Below are 14,420 nucleotides of genomic sequence, written 5' to 3'. Positions count from 1 at the left end.
CGCACACACGCGCACACAGACACACAAACACAAACAGTTGGCCAGTGCTCAGCACTCCTCGAGTTGCCAGAGGTCAGTCAGTTTGATAAAGAATCCTTGCATATAAATTGCTTCATAACAAGCCATCTCTCTGAGGCAGTGCTCCCTGTGCGTGCGGGAGAGGATTTGTGTATTTGGGCATTTAATGTGTGTGTTTATTTGTGTGTCTCTTTAGCTATGATCCTAATGTTGTGTGTAGCTTGATTGAACAGAGTAAAGACCTGCCTGCCTGGGGAACAAAGAGCCTAAAAAAAAAAAAAAAAAAAAAAAATCTTAAAAGCCTTTGGCAACATCCAAACCTGGAGGACGCCGAGCTGCGCCCCCCCTTACGACTTTCTTCTCTTCCTTCTTTTTTCTTTTACTCGCTTTCTTTCCATCACTCACTTTTCCACCTCTAACCTTATCATTTCTTTCCATCACAGTATCCAATCTCCTTCGCTGCTGCTCTCTATATCCTCAAGTTTTTGTTTTTTTTGGTAAATTCCACCTTTTCTCACTTTCAATCCTCTGTTCAAACCCTGTTTACTGATCACCTCATCAATACTGACTATTTCCTGTCCTTCATGGGGGCGTGTGTGTGTGTGTGGGGGGGGGGGGTAAAAAATGACATGTGATGGACAGGAATCAATTAATGAAGTGTGTGTTCCTGTGCAGAGCTAATGCTGCATGTACAAGCAAGACAACTGCTAGGGGGCACGCAGGGAAGACTGCGACGCTTACACTCACACACATCCAAATCTATTTTCACTCTCCCCAGCCCGTCTCTCATCCACCCACACACCCACACACACACACACACACACACACACACACACACAGCTATTTTTGGACAGTCACTGGAGACAAGGTAGGAAAAAGAGAGTTTGACAGGTACAGAGAGAAAGAGCACCAAAGAAAGGAATCACAAAGATTCATAAAGTGAGGCGGGGAGACCAGGGAGAGAAAAAGAGACAGATAGATGAGACAGAGAGAGAGAGACAGAGATGGAGAAATAGGGCAACTGTTGTGAATGAGCTGAAAGAATCAAAATGTCAGAGTGGGTGTGTACAAGTGTGTGATGTTGGGTATCAAGTATTTACCTCAACATCAAACGTATGTGCATACACACAGAGACGTATGTGCTTGATGAAAAAAAAAAAAGGGGGAGAAGAGAAAAAACACACACACATCAAACATCTTCATCAGGTTCATGCTAACAGGTGTGCCAGAAAGGAGGCGGCGACTAACTCGCACATCGCAACATGAAAGGTAGCAAAACACGCGCACGTTTCTCCTGCTAAGTGTATTAGGCTGCGATCCAGCTTTCAACACTGACACTTCAAGAGAAAGAGGCGAGGGGTTTTTTGGTGTTCTGTTTAGATGAAGTGCTACGGGTTGGAACAAGTTTTGTGCGTAGTTCTTTTATTTGGACGTGTCACTCCCATCTGTGATTTATCTGGCATTAAGATGTTGATAATCTTGGCAAACATGGGGACTCAATGGCATCACTGTGTGAAAAATATAACTGGAAGCTATTCTAGTTTAGACCATCAAGGAAGTGTAATGCAGCAATTCTGTTCCGGCGCATACGGTAAATTTGTTGCAAATGATTGATGATTGATCAAAAAAGAAATTTATCAAGTAAACATTCAGAGGGAACATTTCAATTTTGGTCCTGAGAAAAGCTGCCACGAAATTTTGTGTAGGCATTCATGATTCTGGAAGGATGGTGCGCCTACGGTCTTTGGTAGTAGTTTATTCTGCGTGGTCAAAGGAGTTTGCAAAGAAAAAGCGTCTGGACTTCTTTAAGTTGCTTGAAGACGTTTCACCTCTCATCCGAGAACTGAAGAAGCTTCTCGGACTACGATGACCTGGATGACTGAGAACCTTCACAGACTTTATTCTGCGTGGCACAGACTCAACAAGGTGCTGGAAACATTCCTCAGAAATTCTGGTCCATGATGAAAAGTTCCTAAAAGTGCTCCACTGGATTGAGAGCTCATGACTGTGGAGGCCATATGAGTACAGTGAACTCTTTGTCCTTTTCAAGAAACCAGTTTGAGATGATTTAAGCTTTGTGACACGGTGTGCTATCCAGCTGGAAGCTGCCATCAAAACATGGTTACACTATGGTTACACTAAATTCTAGCCCTACTATCTGAATGCTGCAGCAGAAATTAACACTCATCAGACCAGGCAACCTTTTTCCAGACTTCTCTTGTCTACTTTTGGTCAGCCAATGTAAATTATAGCCTCCTTTTTCTCTTTTGAGCTTACAGGAGTGGCACCTGGTGTGGTCTCCTGCTGCTGTAGCACATCTGCTTCAAGGTTCAATCTCTTATGTGTTCGAAGATGCTCTTCTGTGCAGCAGTTACTGAGTTACCATTGCCTTCTTATCACCTTCAAACAATCCAGCCATTCCCCTTTGACTTCTGGCATCAACATCGCCCAGTTGATGGACTTTTTCTATTTTCAGACCATTCTCTGTAAACCCTAGGGACAGTTGTGGGGAAAGTAACAGTAGATGAGCTGTTTCTGAAATGCCAAGACCAGCCAATTCTGGCACCAACAACCATGCCATCACTTAAGTCATCTTTGTTGCTAGCATGTGATTGGCTAATTAGAAATTTGCCAATTGAGTGTATCTCAGTAACATTTCAACAAATCTTCATGCAAGCCCTTTGGCTACCCCCTAACTTTTTAACTAGTATCACTGTCAGTTCAAAACATCCAGTACTTTGGGATATGACAAACACTAAGCATTAAACCTAAAGTACTGCCTTGTGCGTGTATGTGTAAGCAAAGCCTCAAATAGCTGCTAGCATGGCTGCAGACCATCATGGCCTGTCAACACATGAGGTATTTAAAGCAAGTTTTTCATTTGTCCATCTCACACGTCAGAAGGAACAGATACGTACGCTTCTGCTGTAATCAATACAGCTGTCTGCGCAGACTGTGCACAGGCTCATGCTTCACTTCCTTTGGTGGCCCAAACTCAATAATGTGACCAAAAGCATCCTGTATAAACAGTGACAGGGAACTAGATTTTACTCCTCCATCCTCTAGGAGTTGAGTTGGACTCCTTGTGTTTGTGCAGTCTGTACTCTTTCCAGGGTTTTATGGTGGTGAGAAGGTCATGTGAAGGCAACATCTAAAAGCTGCTTTAATATTATGGTATAACTCTGCTAAAATGGTGCTGCTAACTTTCAGCTCTTGGAGATTGACGTATATTCTGGGTTTAGGATATCTAAGAAACTAGCCTTCAGCATTTCAACAAAAAAAGGAATAAGTTGTGGATCAGTTATTCAATACATTTTTTAACACAGGCCGCTGTATACTGCAACCCACTGATACAGGGAGAGCTCCATCACAAAGGTAGAAAACCACCAATAAACCTGAAGTGAAAAAAACAAACCGCAGCTCACAGCTGTACTCAACATCTCAGCCGGAAACTTCATGCGCTCACGACCTCACTCGGTAATAGACACCCCCACCCCTTCACATCTAACTGACTGGAAGGCTCAGAGCCACTTAAGAGCAGTCATGAGTCACTCTCTGATGCTGATATCACCATCACCATTCCCATCAGCCCTCTCCCCCGTGGTCCCCCCCTCCCGCTGAACGCTCCGTGGGGATCCACCGAATGGAAGGAAACTTGCTACTCATGTCAAATACAGAAGACTGTTGTCTCCGCAAAGTGAATTAGTTTTCTGGTATTGCTCTCAGGGGAGCAAAGCTTCCCTAAGTGAAGCGTAACATAAGAGAGAAGCAAAAGACAAAGACCCCCTGCCAGCAGTAGCATGGTTTAAATGAAGAACGTTAACGATGCTAGAAACGACAGTTTGTAAAGGCTTCGAAAGGAATATTGTTTCCATTTCACGATTACGATTTAGGTGCTTTATTAGTAACTTTATTTTTTGTTATTATGATTTTTTCCTTTCCCTTTTTCCTCCACTGACATGTACCAATCCACTGGTTGAATGTACTTTGGCAGCAATAAGAAAAGCAGCTTCAGTAATTTATAGACTCAGGCGACTTGATCAATATATCAGCTTTTGAGAATTGATGTCTATTGCACGCTGATTTATTTTCGTACCCTGACCAAATTATATGCCCTTGAGGCATTGTCACATAACAGGATACCACCTACATCAGCGGTCCCCAACCTTGACGCAGATAAATACAACAAAATAAAATGATACGACCAAGACAAAAACTGTGGTAGTTTGTAAATATAATTTTTTTTAAAAAAACGCAAATTCACTGTGTAACTGTGTAACTTTATTAGCAGCGTCCTCCTGAAATGCGCCAACAACATTGAGAGTAACATCCTCCTCTCTGCTCCTTAATGCTCTCTGGTCGCTATGGTAACACTTAAATGTTTCTTTCAAAATAAGATACGAAACTACAACACGGGAAAAGACCCAGGGAAACAGAGTTAACGATAAAAACCCTGAAAACCATAAATTTCACACCCAAGCCTCAACTGTCGCGGCACGGTACCAAACGACTGACGGACCGGGGGTTGGGGAGGTGGGTGCAGTGGCATTCCATCAGGGCAAGCAGGGTAAGCAAGACGAGCAGTGCTTGCCTAGTCAAATATAAAAATACACATCACGTAAAACACACCAAACTGAAAGCACTCTCTCACAAAAATGACATCACATCCACTGACGCAAGCTGTGCTTTGGTGCTCTTTTGGCAGCTTGTACAACTCTCATGATTGGTAACACTGTGCATTTGCCATTGCCACCACAGCTATTTTCAAAATGGACAAGCTTGAGGAAAGACTGTGCGATCAAATTCGGCCGTAGAAGCAATTATATGACACATACGTGGAAGTACAGGCATTCCCAGATGGGACGGGGCTCATGGAGGGAGATGTGTAAGAGTTACAAACTGCTTTGTTTACATCCTTAGGATTACAACCAAAAATAGCAAAACGGGCTTGTACAAGTGAACATATCAGAATCAGAATGAGACAATCACGCCCACGTAAATCAATAATTGGCCAGCATTGCAGTGTTGACAAAGTAGGTAGGGTTATAAAATGCTTTCTAGGAATACCTTACACAATAGCGACAGTCTAAAAATAGCTGCCTGACAGACAGACCATACCTGAAGCCTTTGATCTCATTTATACCTTGTAGCAATACGCACATACAAACTAGTTTACTTTATGCATATCACTACCTCAAGCAGCTTCCCTCGACAGTGTCTGTCTCTAAGTACAATCCTCATGCTAGCTATAAAGAAGCAGTTAAATCCTTAAGGGAATCTGTCTCAGTGAAATAGTTAGTTAAATAAACTCGGGAAGAAAATAAGGAAATTCTGAGGACGGCAGCAGAAGAGAGGAAGTGCGCTTGCGTTATGAAGAGGGAATAAATGGAGCAAAAGAGAAAAACCTTTACACACATTTAACGCTGCTACACCAAATGTGCACGCACATATATGCACACAAACCTGAGAGGCGTTGGGCCAAACAAAAGAGCCGCAGAAATCAAATAGATTTCCTTTATCACCTTGCTGGCTCCAGCCACCAGAACATTAACACAATATTTATTGATGCTGCCACTGCTCCTGCTGCTGCCGCTGCAGTATGGGAGCAGGGATGAGTGAGCGAAAAACAGAAAGATAGGAGAGAGAATGAAAGGGAATTAAAAAAAAAAAAAAAAAAAAAAAAAAGCGGGAACGAGGCTGAGGTCCAAATCATTTTCTAACTAAGCCTCCCGCTCCATCTCCTAAAATCTGCTGACAAACAATAAAGAAGGTGAATCGGAGCCAGGGAGGCTCGGGCTCTGCCAAAAACCCGGGAGGAGAAAGAGCAAAAGGGGACGACAGGTGGGAGGAGGGAAGGTGGGAGGGAGGGAGAAACACAGAGAGATGGAAGGCTGATCCAGAGCTCCCGTCTCCACTGCCATCGGGAGTTCATTAGCCTCTGGAAGGAGGGACGACAAGGACAGAGATTGAGGATGAGCATTCTGCCCTTCACCCTCTAGTGACCCCGACTACCTGCACCTCCCATCCTTTACCCTACACCTTGTCTTTCATCTATTACTACCTTTCTCCTCCCTCTATCGCTGTCTTCAACTACCTCCTCAACAACTCATCACCTTTGTTCTGCCTCTCTTTTAAGTTTATCCTAATTTCTGGCAGTTCAAAACACACATTTAGCATTTCAACACACGTACATTAAATACAAATAAGTGCAGTAAATTAAAGGCTTATTTTCCTCTCGTATCACCGTGCGTTCCTACAGCAAAGGAAGGCCTGACATACTGTTTCTATCTCTTGTTTACTCCCCTTGCTCAGCACACAAATATACACATACATACTCCTGAAACTCTTCCCATCAGGAGCTCAGGCGGCATCTGTCAGCCTGTCCATCAATGTGCTTACAACCAGACTTTTATTTTTATTTTTTCCCCTGGAAATAAGAGTAGGAGGTAGAGAGAGAGAAGAGAATAACCCAGCAAACCAGGAAGAAAAGGGAAAATGTGTCTGAGGCATAATAACACATTTTAAATGTTTCTGCTTCATACATTTTTAACTTTGTGCACGAGTCACCTGAGACTCTACAACAGTGGGGTTCGCCTCCATTTTTACCACCAAGTTAAAAGAATAAAAGTTGTTGTTTTTTTAAAACAGCAGCTTCAAAGTCTTTGAAAGAATCATCACATTGAAGAAACTAAAAGTGTGCTTAAAACTAACTTAAATATTTCACAGATATACTATATTACTTAAACATATGTACATATAATATGCATCTCTTAGTACGGCTGATGTAGTTAAAAGGGTCCTATTATCCCCATTTTCACTTGCCTCGAGTTAGTTTGCATAATTTACAGATCAAAATAATCCTCATTAAATTAGGCCTTGGTACAGCACCATGTAACCCTCCCTTTAAGCTAATTGGCTGCCCCTCCTAAACAAAAAGTCTGAACATTAAATAGATGAGGCTTCTCATAGTCAAAGTTGTGTGCCTGAAGATATCTTAAGGATATCTGCTGCCTGTGTAAATTCAGGGCCACTCGAATAGGTTTTGCTAAATACCCTTGCTCTTATTTTGACAGTTCAGTCGCTGCATGCAGCAGTGGCCCCTCAGACAAACTCTAATTCTACCTTCTGGGCCTTCAGCTGGCCATGATATACTCCTCTGGAGATCCACTGTGAGCAGGAGGGTCACCCTAACCAGAGCCTGCAGCAGGTTGACAGCTAGTGCTGCTACTCTGTCGTCCTCTGAGGCTACAGAGTAGAACAAGGACTACCTCCACCAGCTGCAGTCCAAGACGATAGCACGGAAGTCTGTCTGTAGGATGAGGAACTTATTGCAACAGATTATTTTTGTTCTCTGCTATTTATTCTGAAAAAGCATATATGGGATTATATATTACTTCGGTTAATAAAGGGTGGGTGAGCTTTCTTTCGTGTGCATACACAAGCGTGCATGCCCTGCTTTGCTACTGCAGCAGTTCTGTGGGAAACACTAGCATAATCCCTCATCATTTGAAACTTTGGGCTGGTTTACAGCACCAGAAAAAAAGGATAAAGCAATATGTGCTAATTCCTGGGCGATACCACTATAAAAATAATTATAGTGAACTAGCTTTACTCAATAGCAACATGAGACGCGGCCAATATAAAGTCGACAGAAGTCATTCCAACCATGTTTTGACAGACAACACGAAAGGCCAATGACAACGAGAGCAGCACAGTGCTGAAACATTGATGTGATGGGTATAGAGTTAGAGGCACAACAGGTTAGACTAATGCATCGAGCAGCAGCACACATGCTAATGTTTGGGCCACTGCAGCTGTACACAGTATGCAAGTATGTCAGGAGTGCGAGCGACAGCCCAACAGACACCCCAACATCATATCTGTGATCCGGTCGCACATCTAGTCCATATATAATCCTGACTGCACACTTCATTGAGAGAGTCCTGCCATAAGAGGACCAAAGCTGAATGAATAGCTCATTTTTGCTTATTTTCTCCTTTGTTTACATGTGAATGTTTCTTAAAATTACCTGCTTTGCTTATTTTAAACTAATCAAATAATTAAGTTTTCCATTTTGTTTGTGTTCTCCCGTAATACTTGAAGCTTTCAACCGGTCAGACCTACGTCTGTGGTTCCACACAAATTTTCCAAACAAGCAAAGATCCCAGGTTCAATCTGTCACAAATCCTTTTGGAGCCGCATCGGAAAAGACATCCAGGGCAAAAAAAAAACCCAACACAAACAAAGAAAAAAAATTATAGTGTCTGCCAGCATATCAATAACATTTCAACTAAAACTGACCTTAGAAATAACGAGGAACTTTTAAGTTTGACAGAAATAGTCATTTCACTGATATGAAAAAATTATAACAAGATTTTTTCCCATATTGCTCCCAGCCCCAATACTGTTAATGATATAATCATCAACCAGTGTAGTTCGAAAAGGCTTTCCTGTAAACTGTAACAAAAAAAAAAGCATCATTAATTTTTCTGAAAAACCATCTGGTGTACCACAACATCCACTGCTCTCATTCAGTCAACAAGGGACAGGTTTTGCAGACCAAACAGTTATTAAGCACATTCCAATTACTCCTGCAAAAGTCTTCTCTTGAAATATGTTCCACATTTTCCTCCTCGCCAGTGTTCTGTGCAGGTGTGCAGACTTTGCAATTATCCCTTAATAACAAGGCTGACTCACAGTGACACAAGAAAAAAAATGTAAAAATGAAAACACCCCCTCTCCCCTTGAAGTCTGACGTCATCTCCTGCTCACAGAACAGCAGGTTAGCATGTGCGCGCATGCACACGCACAAGAAGCCGCTAATGAGGTTCTAGGCCACAGCGGGGTCATCTGCTTCGAGCAAACACTGACAGAACACATCAGGGTAATGCATAAAAACATGCCTGCGGCATTTAAGCCAACACATGGTTGGTTTCGTGTTGCAAAACCTCTAAGACACGACAAAAATCTGTGCAAGACAAACTAATTAACACAAACTGAACTAAGCTAAACTGTAATTGAACTAATGGCAACTCCACATATGAATTTATTCTGAATAAAAGATTTTTGTTGTTAAAAGTATTTTCAACTTTCCTGATTTTTTTTAGCATATTTGTCACACTTGAATGTGTCTTAAATTTGCCATCAGACACATTTTAATATTCTACAAAGACAATCCAGGCAAATACACCTTGTAAATGCTGATTTCATTTATTAAGAGTTATCCAAACCTGAGTTATCCAAAATTAATTACCCCCCTCCTCATATTAAATCATGAAAAAACTGATTAACCATATTTTTTTGGGAAGCTGAGTTCAACTTTACAAGCAGCTGCCAGTCTTAGTGCCAGACCTGTTGAGCATTTCTAAGACTTTATTACTTCAATAAACCACAGTGACAGTAAACACTGGTATTACCTTCCCAGTAATGGTCCACCTACCAAAAGAGCTCATCAACGACTCATCCAGGTTGTCATAAAAGAACCCAAACAACATCTAAAGGACTGCTGGTCTTATTTGCCTCAGTTAAATCAGGTCATATCAACAGTCAAACATGGTGGCAGTAGTGTGATGGTGTGGGGCTGCTTTGCTGCTTCAGGACCTGGACACTTTGCTGTAACTGATGATCACACCAGCAAGTTCACCTCTGAATGTCTCAAAAAAACAAAAGAAACAAAATGAATGTTTTGGAGCGGCCTAGTCAAAGTCCAGACTTAAATCTAATTGAGATGCTTCGGCATGACCTTAGACAGGCTGTTCATGCTGAAAAACCCTCCAATAACTCTGGAAAGAAGAGTGTGCCAAAATTCCTCCGCGGTGATGTAAAAGACTATCATTGGTGAGTATCTCAAACGCATGATTGCAATTTATGCTGCCAAGGGTGGCGATGGCACAACCAGTTATTAGGTTTAGGGGACAATCACATTTTTACACGGGGTAGGTTTTGAATAACCTTTTTTATCCCTTAATAAATTAAATCACCATTGAAAAACTGCATTTTGCATTTACTCTGATCTTTGTCTAATGATAAACATTTGAACGTGACAAGTATGCAAAAACTAAGAAATCAGGAAGGGGGCAAATACATAAATAGTGCTGTGAAAAAGTATGTAGGAAATAAAAAGTAACAATAATAATAACAAAATTAAGAATGTTTAATCGTCTCAAAGCAGCAAATTTCAGCTGAACAGTTACAGTATTGTGACACACACACACAAATCCTCCTCAGCTAGTAGCCCACATGATGCTGGGTTAGTTAGTTGGTTACTAAGCAGATCAGAGCAGAGAGCTATGAACATGACAGCTAGCCAACATGCCTGAAGGCAGCCATACACACACATACACACACACACACACACACACACACGCTTAGCTGGTTCCCATCCTTCCTATACGACAAATCTCCAAATCTAACTCTTAAAAAAAACCCAAAACAACAACAACAACAACAAAAACTATACACGCTTCCGCCGCCTTCATCAGCGATGTGCGTAAAAACATCCATTTGTGTGTGTGTGTGACGGATTGAGGGTACGGTTTAAGTGACGTCAGCCGTCCATTCATGAACAACATCTCTCCTCCTCCTCCTCATCATCACCTACGTAGCCAGCTAATGCGATACAACACACCACGTGGGGGACCTTACCCCCTTTTCCAGCCAATCAGAGCGGAGCGCTTAACGCAGCAGACACTAATACTCACAGACACACACGCAACACTACACCCACGCCTAGACACACGTGTGAGTACGGGCGCATGTGAGGCTTAAAAGGTCTGCACATGACATAGTGTGAAGGGAGAGGTGGTACGATGGATGGATCGATGGATGGATGATGGATGGATAAGTTGGTGGAGAAAGGCACAAGAGAGTGGATGGAGTACAGAAAGAGAGGAAGAGTTGAATGAGATGGAGCAATGGAAGATGAAGAAGCAATTGAAAGACAGATGACTGGCTGGAGGGCTGTCATCAAAAATGTGGAAGCAAAATAACAACAGCACTCATCCCCATTCGCTGATTTTGTAAACAACCACTGTCTCTAGGCGAGCGAAGAGAGACCCGAGGGAGGGAAGGTGGAGAGCGGGAGAGAAATGAGCATGAGTGAGAACAAGATAGCACTGCATCAGAAAAAGATATGAAAAAAAAATTAAGAAGGGGATAGAGGGATAGAGAGAGAGCTGTTATACCCCCACACACCGTGACTCATCTCCGGTTTCATACCCAGCGGGAGGAGGACGGTTGTGTGTCTGTGTTTGTGTGAGGAAGACAATCTGAGGTGAAGGCATGTATGTGTGTGCATCTGTGCAATCGCTACCTGCAGCTGTACTTGAGGATCAGAGTAGGCATGAAGCACGTGGAGTTGTTGGCATATGTGCATAGGTCTTGCTTGCAAGTGGCGATCATGATGATGACGATGATGCACATGTGTATGTGTGTGTGAGGAAAGGTACGGTGGGAGGGAAGGCTGTCACAACTGGGAACATTTAACAATTCTCCAGACAATTCAAGCTAAATTGATTCAACGCTAGAGCCACTTCAGCCTTTCTGAACTAAAAAAAAAAAAAATTGATAAATTGCTCCATCTGTTAATAATTAGCACTAATAGGCAGATATATTTGTGTTCTTTGGAGGTTCTCCAGGCAAATGTTGAAGAGTAGGTGGCCACAGAGCTCTGCTAAAAAATTAAAAAAAAAAAAAAAAAAAAAATCACACAGGAGGCAAATGCCCCAGTTCTAACCCATTAATCCTGCAGACATCTGACTTGCAGCATCACCATCTGCATCCACGTGTCATGTCCTGGTGGTGTTGTTGTTTCCCCCCTCCAGGTATGAATGCATCTGCCACACTCATATACACACAGAGAGAGCTCTGACTTAGAGGTAAACAACAGCCCCCCCTTTTCTAACGCCAGCTAGATCAGCACAGCACGAAGCAGTAGGAAGGGGGATGGGGTGAAGGGGGCAGAGAGAAGTTGCTCTAATTCCTTGATGTGTGTATGCTTGCGTGCCCAGCCTTCCTAAAAGCAGTACAGCTTCCGCTGGTCTCTTTTGCCCGAACCCCCCTCCCTCCATTTACCGAGCAGTGAAGAAACCTGCAAATCCCCAGGGCCTGCAAATTGTTTGGTGCCACCACCACCCCAACCCCACCCCATCCCTCCTCCTCTATTCACAACTTCACCTCATGCGCCTCTCCATGTGTGCGAACCTCAACACCCCCGCAAGTTTTTTTTCCTTGTTTATATTTAAAATATCCCACACGACTCACCTCACTGCCGCGAACAATTACGCACAAAAAAATATATAAATATATAATAATAACAATAACCACACTTGGATACGCTCCAAGTAACCAGCTCGCACTCTTTTGATTCCCACGGGGGGAGCTGGCTCGTTCACGTCACATTTTTCAAGCACAACAACATGGCCCGAGTTTCCCCGGTTAATTTCATGTCCCTGCAGTGAGCGCACCGGCTGTGCTTTCAAAGGGGCTGTTTGTCTTCTCTTCACTGCAACACGTAAAGCGCATATCCCCACGCCTCACCCACAACATCTTCACCTCTCCAAGACCGTTTGCCCCGCTCAGTGTCGGAGCGCCACAGCCGCGACTGACTCACAAGTCCACTGCGAGAAAGTCCGTACACAGCTGCTAGCCTAGCTCTGATATAGCACTAGCAGCAGCAGCAAAGTGGACTTCGGATGTTTGTTTGCTTTTATTTTCTTCTACTTTTATTTATTTATTTATATATATATATATTTTTATAAAATCAGCGTTATTTCTTGTTTTACCTTGATCGCTGTCTGCTTCGGGTACAGAGACGTCCTCAGTCCTGGACGGCGGGCGATTCCCAGAGATTAGGAGATCATTGGGAGCCAGGCACATGTAGTTCAACAGCGGAGGCGGTTTAGGACTAATTCAGCGTGCCCACTCGGTGCCCTGGCAGGCTGTTAGCAGTGCAGCTAAAAAAGCTGGCTCCTGGTCCACGCTGGGTGACAGGACTGTCCCTTCCCCTCCCCTCACCTCACCTCACCTCTCGGTGTGTTGACAGCGCGTCAGCTCTGCAAAGACCTACGACCGAGTCCAAATCCGAAATAAAAATCCCCCCCCCAGCCAAAAAAAAGTGGCAGCCAGGATGAGATACAGCCGCCACAAGTCAATAACAAACGGAGCGGGTGCAGCGGCCGGTCCTGCTACCGTTCACGGCGTAGCGGGCTGCGAGGTGCGCACAACATAGCGCTCACAGGAAAGCGTGTCGCATTTTGCAAAAGGCAGCCCAAAACGTGGTGTCAAAATCCGACTGTTTTCCTCTCCGGTGCCAGCCGCACGGGAGGAGGAGCAGGAGGAGAAGCGAGGATTTAAAAAGAAAAAGAAATAAAGAAAAAGAAAAAAGGGTCTGCTTTATTTCCAAGCGATGAGTCAGTAAAGATTGCAAGCCAGTTTCGCAACGTCCCCTTCCTTCAAAAATAAAACACAGCGCTCTCTCCTCCTCGTCTTCTTCACTTGCTCCGGTGCCTTGCCTCGCTTCCACTCCTCTGCCCGGTGCTGTGTACGTGCACACCGCTCTGCACAAATGCACAGGCGGGTCTTCTCTTGCAAGCCCTCTCCCTCCCACCCCCCGGGAAAAAAAAAAAAAAAAAAAGACAACACACAGAGGGAGAAAAATCAGCTCTTATCATCAGCTTGAAAACTCTTTTGGCGCCATATTTATGGCGTACTTTCAATTCACTGTTACCGCAAACTGCACTTCCTACTCTGACAAACGCTAGATTACTGCGCCTCGGAGAGGAGATCGCGGGGATTGAACCTTCTTCACCTGCCAGTTCTGTCACAGTGATACAGCATTACTGTGTGGAAGAAAGTTATGTAATGCACTCACACACACACACACACGCACGCACGCACGCACACACACAAAACAAATCTCAGCTATTTTAAATTACAAATATTATCCTTAAGAATTAATAGATGACTCATCCGTCAATGCACATTTGGCTTTATGAGCTCAGAGAGATGTAGTTTCTTGAGCTGTGTCCAAGTATTTATCATATCCCTAAAAAAGGAGCTTCTTCATTCATAGGAAGAAAAATAAAACTGTTAAAAAAATATCTGACAAAGTGCTGCCGACCTAAACCGTCTCTGTATATGAAAAGATAAACCAAACATCAACAACAACAATGGCTGACATGTGACTGCAATAACTGGGTTTAGAAGAGAGTTTAGAGCCTGAATAAAGTGCTCTTGAGCAATAGTTCTCTGGATGGTTTTCCTTGGACACTGGCTGCTTTTTTACTCATTTCCAGTCCAGTCCATGTTCCTTATAATTTTCAGAAGCTACTTAACACTGACCTATGAATCATTAAAAGCATAAAAAGGCACCTAACTAATGGGATGAACCAGTGTTGTGTCTA

The 14,420-nt window shown here is 43.2% G+C and overlaps 1 protein-coding gene across 3 annotated transcripts in view; it reads right to left on the bottom strand.

Moving 5' to 3' along the window:
- Nucleotides 1-13,647, bottom strand: part of jade2 (jade family PHD finger 2) — a 222,592-nt gene extending 208,945 nt beyond the window's left edge. For all 3 annotated transcript variants that reach the window (XM_039617918.1, XM_039617919.1, XM_039617920.1), the window contains exon 1: nt 12,801-13,647. The gene's annotated coding sequence lies outside the window, so the exon portion shown is untranslated. The remainder of the gene's footprint in view (nt 1-12,800) is intronic.
- Nucleotides 13,648-14,420: the final 773 nt, after the last annotated feature.

Source organism: Oreochromis aureus, linkage group 10, assembly GCF_013358895.1.
Source record: "Oreochromis aureus strain Israel breed Guangdong linkage group 10, ZZ_aureus, whole genome shotgun sequence".
NCBI lineage: Eukaryota > Metazoa > Chordata > Actinopteri > Cichliformes > Cichlidae > Oreochromis > Oreochromis aureus.
This window is presented reverse-complemented; position numbering and strand designations above follow the sequence as displayed.